The sequence below is a fragment of the Coffea arabica genome, chromosome 9c (genome assembly GCF_036785885.1).
Source record: "Coffea arabica cultivar ET-39 chromosome 9c, Coffea Arabica ET-39 HiFi, whole genome shotgun sequence".
Lineage (NCBI taxonomy): Eukaryota > Viridiplantae > Streptophyta > Magnoliopsida > Gentianales > Rubiaceae > Coffea > Coffea arabica.
The window spans coordinates 4,217,794-4,231,994 of record NC_092326.1 but is presented as its reverse complement, the minus strand read 5'-3'; the positions used below and the strand labels follow the sequence as shown (position 1 = coordinate 4,231,994).

The 14,201-nt window shown below is 34.9% G+C and overlaps 1 long non-coding RNA gene across 1 annotated transcript; it reads left to right on the top strand.

Moving 5' to 3' along the window:
- The first annotated feature begins 6,135 nt into the window (after positions 1-6,135).
- Positions 6,136-13,278, top strand: LOC140014051 (uncharacterized). Its single transcript, XR_011820928.1, has 3 exons — positions 6,136-8,687; positions 12,338-12,417; positions 13,090-13,278. It is a non-coding gene; the product is annotated as an uncharacterized lncRNA (long non-coding RNA).
- Positions 13,279-14,201: the final 923 nt, after the last annotated feature.

The following is a 14,201-nucleotide window of genomic DNA, read 5'->3' as shown; positions in this document are numbered from 1 at the left end:
AAATATTTATTGGTGAAAAAAAGTGGATTGCTAGAAATTTTCTACTTAATTTAATGTGAATACATAGTTCTAAATTTATGGTCATTATAAACATTTAAATTATCTAAAATAATATTTATAAAAAAAGAATATCTACCAAGTTTTTGATATGGAATACACTATTTGATGTATATTATCATATTATAGTGAAAGTTTGTAAACAGATTTTTAAAAATTAGTAAATAATTAAACATTTAGAATACATTAATTTTTAAAATTAATATGAATGAACATGTAAAATTGTTGTTAATTTTCATATTTAAATTATTCATATTTGTATAAATTCACAATAAATAAAAAAAAATCGTGCTAAAACACGGGTAAAATTCTAGTTACTTCTATAAACGAAAAGAATGTTAGCCCCCCAAATTGAAATACTTTACTTCTCTTTTGATGTAAACAATTGCATTCTATTTTCTTTGTATGTCTTATTAATAAACTTTAGAAAAGTATTATTTCACTGCCACTTCCTGGAGATAACGAGTTCCTTTGGCTCTTGGGAGGTTTTTCACTTTGCGGCATCCGGATTGAGACGGAGGTGGTCTATCAATAGATTGCCCTTCTAAAAAAGAAACTTTTATGGTTGCCATGATCTTTACTCTAAGCGGTTAAGCTTGATCAAAAGAAACCAAGCTCTGATACCAATTGTAAGAGCCCGGTGCAACCCAATGAGTACAAACAATTTCACAATGATGCACAAAGATATATCAAATTTAAGCACAATAAAGAAAACTTAATTAAAGAGAAAAGATAAGAAATGCAAACCAAATATCAATCCAATAGTCTCTTCAATTGATGGCGATGCTAACCAAGATGTACAAGTGAAGGTTCACTCCTTCCTCACCCCAAACACTCTTTGGTTGAGCCAAGGAGTTTTACAACAATTCTAGTTAACCCTCAACAATCTACAATTGAAAGATCACTCACCCAATTAAGAACTATTTTATACAAATGAGGCAACCTTCACCAAGGTTTTACCACTCCAAGTGATAGGTTCACCTTCACCAAAGTTTTCACTTGAGCAACCTCACAACCCAACTTTCCCAACCCCTTATACAACCAACAAAGAATCTTTCTACTCAAAAATCTCACTTGTAAGCTTGTATTTTGTGTTGGCAAAAGTCTCTTGTCTTCTTGTGCTTTGGGGTGTTTATAGAAGGTGAGAAATGGCTTCAAAAGGCTCTCCAACGGTCAAATATTAAATGCTGTCAAAACTAGCCGTTGGCCTGTCGGACGTCCGAGACCTCCTGTCGGACGTCCGAACCCTGCGTCCGAACGTAGGCAGAGAGTCATCAAATCTTTGCGAAATTTCTCGGACGTCCGATGCGATCGATGTGCGTCCGAGGCGTGCGTCCGATCCTTCCGGACGTCCGATGCTTCCTCACGAGCGTCCGACAGAGTTTCCTTCTTGATGTTCTTCATCCTTTCGGACGTCCGATAGCGTCCGACATGAGTGCCCTGTTTTTGCTTCTTCTTTTATGCCACAAGAATCTGTTCTAACAAATTACTCACATAAAAACATTAGCCCAAATCTACATTTTGATTTGTTAATCATCAAAACCAAGGATTGATCGACCAAGGTCAACAATCTCCCCCTTTTTGATGATGACAAACAAAATGAAGATTTCTTTTATCAAATAAGTTCAAATAAAGCTCCCCCTTAGAAAGTGCCAACATACAAAGAAATTTCAATAAATCCTACTCCCCCTTTTGGCATCAATCAAAAACAAACTCCCCCTTTATTTTTCAAATCAAGACCATATTGAATATCAAAATTTTCAATTGTACTTACAACCATATAGCACTTCTTGGATCAAATCATCATGATGTGCCTAAATATGGGAAATTTCATTTGGTACCCTTTCTTTATAGGGTGCTTGGGAGTTAATACGACATGATCTAACAATCCACATGAATTTCATGCCTTTTCTCATATTTTTCTTTACATAGCAATCATTTTGCATATGTCCAAATTTGCAACAAAAGTTACACATGATAGAAGTATTTTGCACATAGGTGGATTTAATGCAACTAATTTTCTTACTTCTTATCATAGCAAACTTATTTGTGCCTTAAAAAGATTTGCTTCCTTTTGTTTGAGAAAACTTTTGTTTTTCATTTTGGAGAAACTCGTTCAAGTCATTAATTCTTTTCTTTAACACATTTTGTTCCTCCAACATTTTTTCATAAAACTTTGTTTTCTCTTCTAACTTCCTTTTCAAATTATTTTTGCAATCAAAAACACTTTTTTGATTTTTTAAATCATCATTTTCCATTCTCAAACATTTGTTTTCTTGAAACAGTTTGGAGTTTTCTTCCAACAAATCATTTATTTTTGTTTTCAAATCTTTATTTTTAGCATAAGATTTTCTCAAACTTTTATGCATTTTAATCATAAGAATTTTCACATCATCATCTTCATTATCTTCATCACAAGAAGAGTGATAAGAACTTACCTCATCTTCTCCAACGGCCATTAGTGCCATTTGGGCCAACTCTTCTTTTTCTCTTTTTGAATTGCATTCATCCCATGTAATTTTGCAATCTCCTCTTGAGCATCTCTTGTTGAAGGTCTTCTTGGAACTTTTGATGTGAGGAGTTGTATCATTGTCCACTTCCATGATTTCATTACCCATGAAGGATGGGTTATCCCCCACTTGAGATGCTTTAAAAGCTATGCCTCTCTTATACATTCTTGCATTTTCTTCCTCTTGCACTTTGAATTTCAGCTTTAATTCATAAGAGGTTAGGGTATCCACAAGAGATTCAATGGACATAGAATTTAAATCCTTTGCCTCTTCTATAGCATTTATTTTGTTTTCCCATTCTTTTGGCAAGGCATTCAAAATCTTTCTATTTTTCTCACCCAAAGAATATTCTTTTCCAAGCAATTTAAGATCTTCAATAATGTCACAAAATCTACTACACATCTTATCAACATTTTCAAGAGGATGCATTTTGAAAAATTCATATTGAGAAACAAGCAAAGATTTCTTTTGTTCTTTAATATCTTGGTTACCTTCATGAAATACACACAATTTATCCCAAATATCTTTAGCTGATTTACAACCTTTAATCCTGCTAGATTCATTTACATCTAATGCATTGTACAATATACACATGGCCTTGGCATTCAAAAAAAGGTATCTCTTGTCTTTTTCATTCAATTCTTGTCTAGTCTTTAATCTACTCAAATTGGTGGTGGAGTCAACTATTCTAGCTTCATAAGGACCATCTTCTACCACATACCATAATTCAATATAAACGGATTGTAAGAAAATCATCATTCTTTGTTTCCACATGCTAAAATGAGAACCATTAAACATAGGTGGTCTATCAATAGATTGCCCTTCTAAAAAAGAAACTTTTATGGTTGCCATGATCTTTACTCTAAGCGGTTAAGCTTGATCAAAAGAAACCAAGCTCTGATACCAATTGTAAGAGCCCGGTGCAACCCAATGAGTACAAACAATTTCACAATGATGCACAAAGATATATCAAATTTAAGCACAATAAAGAAAACTTAATTAAAGAGAAAAGATAAGAAATGCAAACCAAATATCAATCCAATAGTCTCTTCAATTGATGGCGATGCTAACCAAGATGTACAAGTGAAGGTTCACTCCTTCCTCACCCCAAACACTCTTTGGTTGAGCCAAGGAGTTTTACAACAATTCTAGTTAACCCTCAACAATCTACAATTGAAAGATCACTCACCCAATTAAGAACTATTTTATACAAATGAGGCAACCTTCACCAAGGTTTTACCACTCCAAGTGATAGGTTCACCTTCACCAAAGTTTTCACTTGAGCAACCTCACAACCCAACTTTCCCAACCCCTTATACAACCAACAAAGAATCTTTCTACTCAAAAATCTCACTTGTAAGCTTGTATTTTGTGTTGGCAAAAGTCTCTTGTCTTCTTGTGCTTTGGGGTGTTTATAGAAGGTGAGAAATGGCTTCAAAAGGCTCTCCAACGGTCAAATATTAAATGATGTCAAAACTAGCCGTTGGCCTGTCGGACGTCCGAGACCACCTGTCGGACGTCCGAATCCTGCGTCCGAACGTAGGCAGAGAGTCATCAAATCTTTGCGAAATTTCTCGGACGTCCGATGCGATCGATGTGCGTCCGAGGCGTGCGTCCGATCCTTCCGGACGTCCGATGCTTCCTCACGAGCGTCCGACAGAGTTTCCTTCTTGATGTTCTTCATCCTTTCGGACGTCCGATAGCGTCCGACATGAGTGCCCTGTTTTTGCTTCTTCTTTTATGCCACAAGAATCTGTTCTAACAAATTACTCACATAAAAACATTAGCCCAAATCTACATTTTGGTTTGTTAATCATCAAAACCAAGGATTGATCGACCAAGGTCAACAAAGGTCATCTTTGGCTACTCCTGTTTCTTTGGTTCTTTGACGAGTTTACATGCGGAGCTCAAGGCCATGCTTTTTGGGGTGCGGCTATGTGTCGCTCGTGGCTTGCATGTGTTGCATGTCGAGGCCGACTTGCTCGGCTTGGTGCAGATTATGCAAGGGCGGCAGGGTTGTCCATGAAAGCTGCAACGGGAGGTGGATGAATTGCTCAGCTATCAGCGGCATTTCCGGGAAATTACCCATTGCTATAGAGAGACGAACAAGCCCGCGGATTATTTAGCCAACTGGGGAGCAGATAGGAGGCATGAGAGCATTTTTAATAGCCTCGGCGACTTGCCGGCCATTGTTTGTGGGGAGATTACCATGGATTGTTTAGGTTGTCCTAACTTTCGTAGGAGATTTGTATGACTTTGGCTTATTTTGATCAATAAAATTATATCATATTGACAAAAAAAGTAGTTGTACCTCTAACACCATCTATATATATATATATATGAAAAATTTTTTTAGAAAAGTAACGAAGAAGTAAATAAGAAAAGCCTTTTTTAGTGGTGCCTTTCTATGCAAACCTTAAAACATAAAAGGTAGTGAAGCCCACAAAAACTTTCAAAATCGACAATTTTACTTTGTATCGCATATAATTTCGTATGAAAGTGTGACACTTTCTCATTAAAAGTGCTGTAGCAAATTTCTCAGAATAACGTTAAGATAAAAAAAATATCAGAAAAGTGGTGTTAGGTGGGATACGTGGATAATATAAGGGTTGCCTCTGGTGTGAATATTGGCGAAAAAAATCTGACGTATTTTTACATTTTATTTGCAACTGCTTAAGAAATTTTTTTAAGTTAAATTTTTTATAGAAGTTTTTAGTTTAGCCGCCGATGTACCGTTGATTAATATATATCAACGGTCAAAATTTAAATGTGAAAAAAAAATTTTAAAAGAAAATTTTAATTTTTTAATGGTGAAATTAGGTATAAAAATTTGTTTTTAAATTCCAATAAATCATTTCTGTTAATTTTAATGGATTCCGTCACTTTTACAATTTAGTTCAAAACATGAGATATTGTTTTGTATGTTTTGAAACCACGGAAGGTTTTTCTGTATATTAGATTTACCACAAGAAATTTTTTAATTTTTTGCCCTAATATTAATAGTATAGTAAATAGTAAATAATACTAATTTAGTTGCACTAATTTACATTATACAATCATAGTGTAATAGTAACTATAATTAGTGAGTAGTAAATAATATTCTCTCCATCCCATTAAAAGTGTCATACTTTTCTTTTTTGACTGTCCCAAAATATTTATTATGTTTGACATTTTAACTATTTTATACTCTGAAATTTTCCTTATGCCCTTCATTAATGATGCATAAAGACAAATATGATAGGATTACTTTCTACTTTTCATTTTGACCAGCATATGATTAAGGGCAAAAGTAGAACAAAAGAAAAAAAATTTTGGCAGAATATAATGCATAAAAAGCACATATCCCCTAACATGACTAAATATATGGGACGGAGGGAGTAGTAAATTATAAGAAGGAATTGGTGGTTACAAGTAATAATTATTTGATTAATATTAAAGAAGAACCATTAATCATACAGTTTGAATAATACTATTTGTTTGATAACTTTATCTTTACTTATTTATTTGTAATTGTTGATTATTTTATTAGTGATGTTATTACTAATGAAGATGTTTGTTGAGTTAATATTAGTAATTACGAGAAATTGTCGAAAAATATAAGTTGACATAAAAATTTTCGTAAGATTAAGAAAAAATGTCGATAGACATTGCATTGGTGATTCAATTTTATTAGGGAGGCAAAATAGTTGAGACTGGAGGATCACTTGCATATGACCCTCCGAGTTGCAAAAAATTCATATTAGTGAAATATCGAATAAGTTATGATGAGTTGGTGGATAAAGCGTACACATACATGCAACTATATCGAAATGTTTTTAAGTTGAATCTATGGTTTAGGAATTCTGTTTATCAAAATACATTTGTTTGTGCAAAAATGATATTGACACGTTATATCAATCGATGTCATCTCACACGGCATGTGAGATATATGTGGAAGTGGAGCCACAAACCCATCATATCCACAATGATCATGATGTCAAACAAACATCATTAGTCCAATTTGGTTTTGAAACTAAGTCAAACATCATGCTTCCTACTCCTATACGTGAAAATAAAAAAATAGTAGTACAATCGGAGTACGAACGAATGTTGCATGATAAACCAAGTCGTAGGGAAGGGTGTATAAATCGAAACGGCGATGATGGTAGAAGTAAATGCATGTTCTGTAATAATAGTTCTTTTGATGAATTTCCTCAAATGAAAATTTTCTCGATGTCCTTCCTATCGAACATATCGGAAAGTGAGGACGTTCATGTTGATCAAGACACAAAACTAGTATCTGATAGCGATGACTAATACAATAGTTATCACAAGTAGGATCAAACCGATGAAGAAGCCGGCAATTTGTTTTTGCAGTCAGGTGCTAGTCCATCAACCTTGTGTCATATACCACCCTATCTGCACGACCATAAAGGAGTCAAAGTCTTACTGAATTTCAACTTCTTTAACAAGGCAGTTTTGGAGAAGCATAATGTGTGGGATGAGCAAACAAAGGAGCTTAGATTGGGAATGGTCTTTGAAACAAAGAACGACGTTCAACGAGCCATCAAGCTTTAGTCGATCAAGTACAACAGGGAGTACATAGTGCAGGAAAATAAACCAACCACCTGGTATGTTCGCTGCAAGTCCCACATTGCCTCTCTACTATATAATTGGCAGCTCAGAGCCGCTTTGAGATACATACATACATTTGTGAAGGAGCACACATATGTGCGAGTTTTGAATACCAATGATCATCGATAGTTGAGTTCGGAACTCATAACAGAGCACATAATACACCACGTTGAGAATAACCCATTTTATGCCATCAAGAAAATACAGACGACTATTAAGCCTTTTGATACAAATGTTTCGTACAAAAAAGTATAGTATACTAAGCGACGTGCGGTTGCTATTGTGTATAGTGATTGACCAACTTTTATAACCGCGCTACCTCTATACATGCAGAAGTTGGTAAAAGCCAATCCAAAAATAGTTGTCGAGTGGGAGTACCATTGGCAAAGCATTGCTAGATGCACAATCTTTTATTACGTGTTTTGGACATTTGGTCCGGTGATCGAGTCATTTCAATACTTTAAACCATTTATTTGTGTTGACGGCATGTGAGGACCCAAAAATTTGAAGGTTATTTTCTTATTTCTTTTCATGTTATATTCTTTGCATTCAATGATTTCGTTCCTTGTTATGTTTTTTCAATTTATTGCATGTTGATTTTTTTATGGGGTGTGTAAAATAAATTTTGTGTGCAAAGGGCCTTGTTGTGGGAAAAGATATTTTTATGCAAAGATATTTTGGTGAAAAGATTTTTTTTTTTGCGTGCAAAGAGGGATAATTGGGTAAACAAGGGGCTAAGTGAGTAAACAAGAGTTATTTGTCCAATGATAAGCCGCCACTTGTCAATCATCTACCCAATTCTTGACCCAACAAGCACCCAAGTTTTATTTCACCACAATTCCTCCTTTTTCCTTCTTTTCTTGTTTGCAGCCAAGAGCTTGAGAGATTCTTGTTCCTTCTTCCTCCTTGCTGCCGAGAGTGAGAGAGAGAGAGAAAGCTTGAAATCCTTGCCACTTCTTCCTTGTCTTGCAGCCGAGAGTAGAGAGAGAGAGAGAGAGTTTGAGAGCTTTTGTTCCTTTTCCCTTTTTGCAACCAAGAGAGTCCAAATCCAGCCTTCCTTTCCTTGTTTTCTTGCTCCCCTTGTTTCCCTTGAGGAGAGCCGAGAAAGAGTGGAGAAAGCTTGAAAAAAAAAAAAATCTCCTTCTTGAGCTATGTAATTGAGAAACTTGAGAAGCATAAAAAAGTAGCCCTTACCTCCTTCTATCTTTTCCCAACAAATCAAAAAGAGAAAAGCTCCAACATTCCAAGCTTGTTCCAGCCGAGAAATTGAGTGGTGAGTGAGAAGTTTTGTTCCTTTTCTAAGTCTTGAAACTGAGGGGGAAACTTGAGGGGAACTTAAGGGATTTCATCCATGACCAATTTCACAACCAAAGGGAAAGAGATTGAGAAAGATTGGAGAAACTTTGCTCTATCCTTTTTGTTGCAGCTGAGAGAGAGAAGAAAAGAGTGGAGAACTGCCAACCTTGATTCTTCAATTTCCAGCTTCAATTTCTTGAGGAAAAAGAGGTAAAAAGGGTTGTAAATCCTTCCTTCTTCCATGCCTTTTTAAGCTTTAAGGATGTAAGTTGAGTTTGGGCAGAAAAGAGTGAGTTTTGGTAAAGAAAAGTTTCAATTTTCTTGCTGGAAATTCTGCTTAACTGATAACTGCTTTATTGTGGTAGTTGATGACAAAGTTTGTGAAATTTTTGGTGAAATGCTTGGCTGAAACAAGTACGCACCAGAAATAGGTTTTTCTAATTGCTTCATTTTATGTTGGATATATTATATGTTGTATATTTGGTATTTTCAAACAAGTTAAAGCTTGGAACTTCAGATGACAGTCAACTTTGGGCAGTTTTAGTAAAATGATCATAACTTAGTGTAGAAAAATCGAATTTGAGTGCCGTCAATTGCGTTTGAGACTAGACTCAGAGGACTTTCTAATGATATAGAATTTGAGCTGTGGTTCATTTTATGTGAGGACCCACAATTTTTCTTATTTTTATTTTATTTTACAGACTTAATTAATTATTTACCCCCCTGTTTTCTCTGAATAATTCATTTCAACCATTTTAAACTTATTTTCATGGAATAATGTCCCAATTATGTTTTTAAAACGTTTCGTTAGTAAATTTAATTTTTCTACGGCTCGTTTAGTCAGAAATAGCGAATAAACATTTTTTTCAGGTAAATTCGATCCGAGAGTATACTAGTCTTGGATAACTAAGGATGATTAAGAATAGACTAAGAAAAGTTAATTGAGAGATTAGATATAAGTATAAGCTTATACCGCGCACGCGTTGAAAGTTTCCTGAAAGTCGCGCCGGTACAAACCAATTGGAGATTTAGAGAATTAATATATGTGGGGACTCGTGTTTTTACCTCTAAAATAGTTATTTTTATAATTATTTACCTTAGTAGTAGTTAATTATATTATCATTATAAGAATTTCTTTTCAATTTCGCTTTAACACGCACGAATTGGAAGTTCACGTAAATCGAGCCAAAACGGCTAAGTGGAGATTTACAAAACTAATACTAGACTACTAAGGGCGAATAATTATAGTATTAAAAAAATTACATTGGAGGTTTAGTGCACAAGTGAAACAAACGCGAGAAAAATCGGAGACGAAATCCGCGCGCGCAACAACTATTAAGAGTTGACTTTTTGGCCCAACACCTATACCTACTATTTCATTCTTCCAGTCCAAGTTTCAGCACACAAACCTCTCTCATCTCTCTCCTTAGTGCCGGCTGGAACTAGAGAAAAGAAAGGAAAGAAAGCTCTTCATCATCTACTCTATTCTTGCTCCAAATCACCTCCAACTTTGCAACCAACTTCCACTTCACTTGGAAAGCAACTTAAGCTAAGGGAAAAGCATCATCTAATGGTTTTTCTTGGACTTTAGAGGTGTAAAATTTCTGATTTATCTCAAGGAGTGGGAGGTAATCATCCAACCATTTAATCTTGGCTTTAGTGGGTTTAATTGTTGCTATGAAGCTTGTAGCCTCATTATGGTTGTTGTTATTTGGATTTAAATGGTTGGAGTGGGCTCTATGAATTCCCACATTGGATATATGGGCTGAGATGATGATATAATGATTGTTTGATGTTGTTTACATGTTATTTAAAGAGATTATGGATAGAAAATGAAAGAAAAGTTGAAGGAAATTTCCTAGGAAAGCTGATCGAAAATCTGTTCTGTTTTGCTGTGGCTTTAACTCGAATTTTTGTTGCTCAAATGACTTTGAAATTGATTTAGATATGTTGTATATAATGTGTAGAAAGTTTCTACTAAGAATCATTTAATTTGATTGAGTAAAAGTGGAAATTTCGAAATTTTGAAAATCTGGAAAAGTGTGTTCAGATGATCTGGACAGAGAACATTTGAACGAATATATCTCTCTGTACGGAGGTCAAAATTGAGTGCCATCAGCAGCATTCGAAACTAGACATCCGTATTTTTTTAACGGTGTAAAATGCATCTCCTAATTCGAATTGAGTGAACCATAGTAGTTTGCCAAATTTCCCTGTTCTGTTCTGCTGCTCTGTTCGAGTAGCAGTAATAAGTTAAGGCGTGTCTAGGGCTGCAAACGAATCGAATCGCTTGTGAGCGGCTCGAGTCAAGCTCGAGTCGAGCTCGAGCTCAGAATATTAAGCTCGTTAGCTCACGAGCCGGCTCGCGAGCTTGAGTATATATATATATATATATATATATATATATATATATATATATATATATATATATATATTTTTTTTTTTATTTTTATTTAATAATAAAATTACGTATATTATATATATTTTTTTATTTTTTATTTTCATAGTAAAATTACGTATATATTCTTAATATTTTATTATTTATTAAGAAAAAAATATTATTTTATTTATTTTTTTAAAATAAATAATTATTTTTTATTTTTTTCGAGCTCGAGCCGAAAATTGCCGGCTCGTCGAACTCGAGTTCGAGTTCGGTAAAATTTAGTCGAGACTCGACTCGATTAGCATAAAACTCGACTCAGCTCGACTCGTTTGCAGCCCTAGACGTGTCGCTTGAATTCGATCTATTTATGAACTGATTTTCCAAACAATTTCTTCTGATGAAATGTATCCTTTTGAATCTTGTTTCCAACGCCACTGACCATTCTCAATTTCAAGTTGTATTGAGTGAGATATAGCCCAATTCCCAAACTGTACCAAAGCTGGAAAACCCTAATTTTGCTAGCTGAATGGCCTAGCTTGACTTGGGACATGTTGTTTTGAAAATGTTGGTGTCGATCACCTACTAAATGTATATTAGATGTTTCCTGGACCTTAATGTCACAAATGAACCAAATTGGAGCTGATTTCGTTGGACCAAATGTTTGAAAAGGGGAAAAGGAAACAAGAAGACAGATTTGTCTTGGAAATTCCTTGAACTTTGGTAGTTGTGAATTTTCAAATGAAATTTGATATAGGAGTAGTACTCATATGGAAGTTGAATTTACCAATTTTGGTGTCAATCTGAAACCATTTCAATATACAAATGATGTCCCAAATCTAGAAAATGTGCAAACAATTTTCAATTTTTGGTCAATTTCGATCTGCTATATCTTGACGCTTGAAACTCCGATTTTTGTTTCGCTTGTTGTGTTTTAAACCTTGATTGGAATTCTAGTTGAGTTACAAATTTTATGAGCTATTTCACGTTCTGTGAATTTTTTCGAATTTCCAAAATTTGCCGAAAATTAAGACTGAAACTGCCTATAGGTTCGAATCAGCCACTTTGAGCTGAATTTTAAATATCCTCTGTTTTGAATCTTGGAAAATGTCTTCTAATAACTTTTAGTACTTTGGAACTTGTTTCCAACGGTACCAAGTTTTTCAATTTTGGACCTATTGAGTGCAAGATCTGTTTTTCAAAGATTATTCCTTAAAACTGAAATTTTAGAACTTGAAGGGAAATGAGTTTTTAGAAACTCTTCACTACCCTTCGATATTGAATGACTGTTTTAAACTTGACTTCATGGAAAAAATCAGTTTTCTCTTGTGTTATCAAACCCCACTTTTGAGTCTCGATTTACAAGTAATTAAGACTCTCTTTCATGATATATTCTTAGTATTGTATAAGTGTACAACCTTTCTTGTTAACGAGGGGTTTATAAATAATAGTGTGTTATAACCAATTATTATTTGTTCAGGCACTCAAAGGGACTTTCAAGAGGATCTCGAAGCGGACGCCTAAAAGTTTGTTTGAGCATTTATACTCTATTTTGAATTGGTGAGTGTTCCATATAGGAGTACATGATTTGAATAGTTTTACGACATGTTTATTCCATGGTCATTATGTGTTTAACTGTTAAGTGCTACCGATAATTGCTCCTATGAACTTTTCCACCGTTTTAAGGCGAGTGTGTACTTTATCTCACTCGACCTACTAAAATAACAAATTTCTATCGTGAACCGTGAACTACTTACCGTTTACCGATTTATTTGAACTACTTAAGGTTTACCGATTTATTTGATTACTTACCGTTTACCGATTTACTTGATTATTTGCGCATGTTGTAAGTTCTAAGTTGAACTGGATCTTGCTCTTGGTTACTAACCTGGTCGAGCCAGGACTGGGTTCGGTCGGGTAGGTTGGAACTATGGGCCACCGTTTCGATATACTCGAGTATTACTACTGGAGGGATAAGGTGATGGCCAGACATACCGATGAGATCTGAAGTTATAAGGTGAAGTTGACTGAAATGGTTCCACTGAAACATCGTGTCCTTCAAAATATGTTTGTTTCTGTAGAATGATAACTGTTTCATGTTAATGTGCCAATGTGCAATCTTGAACCACACATGTGCTATGCTCAAATTACTTGATTTATTAGAACTATTAGAGTATCTTAGAACCTCACTGGGCTGTTTGACTCATTCCACATTTTTATTTTTCTTAACAGGGTTCAAGGCCGAGAGTGCTCACGAATAGTACTAAATTGTTTTCTCTTGGAGATTTTAAGTTGTATTATGGCAGATGACTGTAGTACATATTCTTTTGGGTTATATTTAAACTTGAAGATTGAGGTAATTTTGATAACTTGTGATGTAAGATTTGGAAGTTTATTTAAAGGACATATTTTTTTCCTTAATTTGAATTTTTATTGGTTGTGTACCTTTAAATTTAAATTTGACTTGTATCGAGTCCTGCCGAGAGTTGGGCAGGCGTTCCGCGGGTACCCTTGGGTTTGCCCTTGGGAGATGTGGGGCCGTCACAGGTGGTATCAGAGCCGTTTCGCATGGTTTCTGCGCGGGGTGAGTTTGGACCAAGTGGTGTTATAGTCCTTATTATGTGAATGAGTAAAGGTTTAGGTACTTTTCTATAGCATAAGCTGTGAATCATGAACGTGATAGGTATAAACCCTTTATCTTGATACTTGAAGAAAATTAGATATGTATGTTGGGTAAGAATCTCGAATGTGGTGATTTACTCTTGGGACCGATCGGTTCGAGTTGTGAATTATTTTATTTCGAATTCTTATACCCGAGTATTTAAGAGTTGAGGGCAATGCTAAGGATTTGAGATCTCCATTTGCGAGAAATAAAAATGGACTAATGTTTTGTGAGAGCAAGTGCAATAGGTCAACGGATGTCAAGTTCGGATAGTAAGAGTAGTGAGACATCGGACGAAAAATATTTTAATCGTGTGTGGGACAATATCAGCCAGAGAGAAGTGGAATGTAGTTGAACTTAAGAGAGAGGTGGAAAGGATCGTGGCCCAGAGGATTTTAGTGTTGGGAATGAAGTTGAACGTGTTAGGGAATGGGAACCATCTAGTTTCAATTAATTTAGTGAAGCACTACTTGTGATCTTTTGTAGTGGGATGAGAGGAGCAGAACTTAAGAGTTTGTGCCTTGGAAATGAATATACTTTTGATAATCACCTGTTTACGTTTGTTTACTGACTTTGACTTAGTATGAACTTTATTTGACTATAACTTGTGTTATAATTTAATGAGGTCTAGTTTGTGTTTACTTGTATGGTGATAATGTTATTTGTGCAAGTGATTTCATTT